Source organism: Schistocerca gregaria, chromosome 2 (assembly GCF_023897955.1).
Source record: "Schistocerca gregaria isolate iqSchGreg1 chromosome 2, iqSchGreg1.2, whole genome shotgun sequence".
Taxonomy (NCBI): domain Eukaryota; kingdom Metazoa; phylum Arthropoda; class Insecta; order Orthoptera; family Acrididae; genus Schistocerca; species Schistocerca gregaria.
Window position 1 is genome coordinate 888,192,099 of NC_064921.1, and position 5,549 is coordinate 888,197,647.

Here is a 5,549-nt window from a genome sequence, read left to right on the forward strand (position 1 = left end):
TTGGTGAAGGTGGAAAGCCTCGCTCGCGGGGTGGAATCAGAGCTAACTATTTGTAGTATCGTTCCGAGAACCGATCGCGGTCCTCTGGTTTGGAGCCGAGTGGAAGGCTTAAACCAGAGGCTCAGACGATTCTGCGGAGAGCTGGCGTGCAAATTTCTCGACCTCCGCTATCGGGTGGAGAAATGTAGGGTCCCCCTGAATAGGTCAGGCGTGCACTACACGCCGGAAGCTGCTACGAGGGTAGCGGAGTACGTGTGGAGTGCACATGGGTTTTTTTTAGGTTAGAGAATTCCCTCCCTAGGCCCGACGAGACGCCTCCTGAGACGCGGCAAGGCAGGAGTAGGCAAAATGCAACAAGGAATAACAATATTAATGTGCTAATAGTAAACTGCAGGAGCGTCTATAGAAAGGTCCCAGAACTGCTCTCATTAATAAACGGTCACAACGCCCATATAGTACTAGGAACAGAAAGTTGGCTGAAACCAGACGTAAACAGTAATGAAATCCTAAACTCTGATTGGAATGTATACCGCAGAGATAGGCTGGACAGTGAAGGGGGAGGCGTGTTTATAGCGATAAGAAGTGCAATAGTATCGAAGGAAATTGACGGAGATTCGAATTGTGAAATGATTTGGGTGAAGGTCACGGTTAAAGCAGGCTCAGACATGGTAATTGGATGTCTCTATAGGCCCCCGGGCTCAGCAGCTGTTGTGGCTCAGCACCTGAAGAATAATTTGGAAAATATTTCCAGTAGATTTCCCCACCATGTTATAGTTCTGGGTGGAGATTTTAATTTGTCGGATATAGACTGGGAGACTCAAACGTTCATAACGGGTGACAGGGACAAAGAATCCAGTGAAATATTTTTAAGTGCTTTATCTGAAAACTACCTTGAGCAGTTAAACAGAAAACTGACTCGTGGCGATAATATATTAGACCTTCTGGTGACAAACAGACCCGAACTATTTGAATCAGTTAATGCAGAACAGGGAATCAGCGATCATAAAGCAGTTACTGCATCGATGATTTCAGCCGTAAATAGAAATATTAAAAAAGGTAGGAAGATTTTTCTGTTTAGCAAAAGTGACAAAAAGCAGATTACAGAGTACCTGACGGCTCAACACAAAAGTTTTGTCTCAAGTGCAGATAGTGTTGAGGATCAGTGGACAAAGTTCAAAACCATGGTACAATATGCGTTAGATGAGTATGTGCCAAGCAAGATCGTAAGAGATGGAAAAGAGCCACCGTGGTACAACAACCGAGTTAGAAAACTGCTGCGGAAGCAAAGGGAACTTCACAGCAAACATAAACATAGCCAAAGCCTTGCAGACAAACAAAAATTACGCGAAGCGAAATGTAGTGTGAGGAGGGCTATGCGAGAGGCTTTCAATGAATTCGAAAGTAAAGTTCTATGTACTGACTTGGCAGAAAATCCTAAGAAATTTTGGTCCTATGTCAAAGCGGTAGGTGGATCAAAACAAAATGTCCAGACACTCTGTGACCAAAATGGTACTGAAACAGAGGATGACAGACTAAAGGCCGAAATACTAAATGTCTTCTTCCAAAGCTGTTTCACAGAGGAAGACTGCACTGTGCTTCCTTCTCTAGATTGTCGCACAGTTGACAAAATGGTAGATATCGAAGTAGACGACAGAGGGATAGAGAAACAATTAAAATCGCTCAAAAGAGGAAAGGCCGCTGGTCCTGATGGGATACCAGTTCGATTTTACACAGAGTACGCGAAGGAACTTGCCCCCCTTCTTGCAGCGGTGTACCGTAGGTCTCTAGAAGAGCGAAGCGTTCCAAAGGATTGGAAAAGGGCACAGGTCATCCCCGTTCTCAAGAAGGGACGTCGAACAGATGTGCAGAACTATAGACCTATATCTCTAACGTCGATCAGTTGTAGAATTTTGGAACACGTATTATGTTCGAGTATAATGTCTTTTCTGGAGACTAGAAATCTACTCTGTAGGAATCAGCATAGGTTTCGAAAAAGACGATCGTGTGAAACCCAGCTCGCGCTATTCGTCCACGAGACTCAGAGGGCCTTAGACACGGGTTCACAGGTAGATGCCGTGTTTCTTGACCTCCGCAAGGCGTTTGACACAGTTCCCCACAGTCGTTTAATGAACAAAGTAAGAGCATACGGACTATCAGATCAATTGTGTGATTGGATTGAGGAGTTCCTAGATAACAGACCGCAGCACGTCATTCTCAATGGAGAGAAGTCTACCGAAGTAAGAGTGATTTCAGGTGTGCCGCAGGGGAGTGTCATAGGACCGTTGCTATTCACAATATACATAAATGACCTTGTGGATGACATCGGAAGTTCACTGAGGCTTTTTGCAGATGATGCTGTGGTGTATCGAGAGGTTGCAACAATGGAAAATTGTACTGAAATGCAGGAGGATCTGCAGCGAATTGACGCATGGTGCACGGAATGGCAATTGAATCTCAGTGTAGCGAAGTGTAATGTGATGCGAATACATAGAAAGATAGGTCCCTTATCATTTAGCTACAAAATAGCAGGTCAGCAACTGGAAGCAGTTAATTCCATAAATTATCTGGGAGTACGCATTAGGAGTGATTTAAAATGGAATGATCATATAAAGTTGATCGTCGGTAAAGCAGATGCCAGACTGAGATTCATTGGAAGAATCCTAAGGAAATGCAATCCGACAACAAAGGAAGTAGGTTACAGTACGCTTGTTCGTCCAATGCTTGAATACTGCTCAGCAGTGTGGGATCCGCACCAGGTAGGGTTGATAGAACAGATAGAGAAGATCCAACTGAGAGCAGCACGCTTCGTTACAGGATCATTTAGTAATTGCGAAAGCGTTACGGAGATGATAGATAAACTCCAGTGGAAGACTCTGCAGGAGAGACGCTCAGTAGCTTGCTACGGGCTTTTGGTGAAGTTTCGAGAACATACCTTCACCGAAGAGTCAAGCAGTATATTGCTCCCTCCTACGTATATCTCGCGAAGAGACCATGAGGATAAAATCAGAGAGATTAGAGCCCACACAGAAGCATACCGACAATCCTTCTTTCCACGTACAATACGAGACTGGAATAGAAGGGAGAACCGATAGAGGTACTCAGGGTACCCTCCGCCACACACCGTCAGGTGGCTTGCGGAGTACGGATGTAGATGTAGATGTAGATGTAGAACGACAGCCTAAGAGGCAAAAGTCAGTTTGTGACCACATAAATATATTTTTGTATAACCTTAAGAAGTGTTTCCTACTTAATATTAGCAAGTGGTTATAATTAAACTTTCCCTATTTAACACCTTATAACATGGAAACTAATTATGTACAAGGACCAACTTTCTTAGCATTAATGTCGAAGATATGGGGAGAGAAATAATGCACAATCAATTTAATTGAAACAATTTTAATGTGCTGCTAGAGTACTTTACATACTGGTACCACTACTGCTAAAAAAGGCGCTCAATATGGCGCCCATCAGTGTTCATAAGAGTCTACAAATGCAGGATAGCATTCTGCATAACAGAACAAAGCATGTCTGTAAGTATGCTGGCTACCTCTCTTGATATGCTGTGCTTCAGATCAGCACATCAGCACAAGTGAGAATGTTCCTCTGGTAAACCCTGTCCTTCAGGTAGCCCCACAACCAGATATCACAGGGAGTGAGATTAGGTGATTGTGCTCACCAAGCATCTGGAAACGATTGGCTGATAATTCGATCATTTCCAAATGTGTTTCAGAGAAGCAGGTGAATTTCATGAGTGAAGTGCAGTGGGGCCCCATCTTGCATGAAAACTGTTGAGTTCAATGTGTCTCTCTCCTGTAAGGTGGGTATGATGTGCGGGAAAATTATATCACAGTAACACTGCTACTACATGTCTTTGGTCCTTAAGTACCAGCCTGTTCGAAAATAATGGGTCAATGATGAACATAGCCGTGATAGCAGTGAAACCTCACCATGTGATGGCACGTTCACCACACAGAGGAAGTTCATGCCCAGTGACTGTAGATGAAAATCCCCACACTAGGCAATTCTGTGTTTTCACCTCACCTGTCAGAGAAAAATGAGATACATCTGTCTGTAGAATGGTCCACAGCCCGCCCTGGTCAACTTCAACCCTTGGGAGAAAATGGAGGGTGAAGTCAACATGTCATTGTTCATTCTGTGGTGCAAGCTACTGTATGATACGGATCTTGTATGGATACTATTTGAGAATGGTTCGAAGCACCTTCCATACAGTGGACCACAGAATCTGTAAGGTAACAGGGGATAGTATGGAGCTCTTTCAAATAGTTCGTAATTTAAATTTAAAGCCCAGCAGCAGAGATAATATGCTGGGCAAAATAGACCGGAAAATACTTGTTTTGTGTTTTGATGGGCATTGTAGTACCGTAGCATAGTGTTTTGGTTTTCTTTTAATTGCAACGAATTATAACATTGTGGTGATAAATGTGTAAAATTATATAATGTATTTAGATTTAAGTATTTAAATCTTATACAAAATTGTAAGCGAATTATGGCCATGTTTAGGGATTATTTTGACTAATGTAGTGTCACATGGCCTGACTCAGGACTGTGGATATGAGTGGGAAAATCGGGTCTTTGGTCTTTGTCATTTGTGGTGGCAAGTTGGGAGCGGCAAAGGACCGCAAGTGTTAGCATGGACGCCAGTGTATGTGAAGGAACAACGTGAAAGTGTGTAGGTGCGAGACAAGCTGTGTACAAATTGCACTGATTATTATTTGTACAGATCGGATTTATTTGTGAAATTAAAAATGCGTGGCCACAAAGTTAAAGTGTTTCTTTTGAATAAATAAGTTTCAATCTGAACGTGTATAGTTCAATTCACTGCTGTTCATGACCTAGCCAATATATGACTCAATAGTAGGGGTGCAAATGCAACCGTTCACTACCAACCCCGTTGCAGCTGAGCCATGTGAAAAATATGTAGTGAGCAAGCCCAAGTACAGTTGCAGATGTTCAGCATGCACACTACTGATGATCGTGAATTGCGTCCAGCATTATCTGCCATAGCAACAGCAATTTCATCAACCAGCGACACACAGTTCTCGTGTTGATTCATACATCATCATGCTCCACACAGCAAGTGGAGAAAGAGGACCCTTCCATTATCCTTTCCGCTGCCGATATTCTCGAAGGGCATCTGCAGCATTACTGTTGTTTTGATAACAGAGCTTCACCAATTATGCCCTGCTCCTGTTGTCCAAGGTCATTTTGATACATCAACAAATGCACTGTAACTGGTAAGGTGTGTGAGACTATGAATGATGATGACAAATCATTGTACCTGGTGACCACAACTGGAACTCGTCAGGGGCACTGTGATTCATGGAAATCACCCATCCCTTATTCTGGACATTAATGCTACCAAGTATGATACTCATGTGGTAATTAGTTTCCTAGTTATAATGTGTTAAATAGGGAAAGTTTAATAATAACCACCTTGTATTGTCATATTCTGCAAAGCACTGATAGAAAATTCAGTTTGCTGTAGTTCCATTTTGAACATTCATTACACTGAATAACACTTTTGTAAT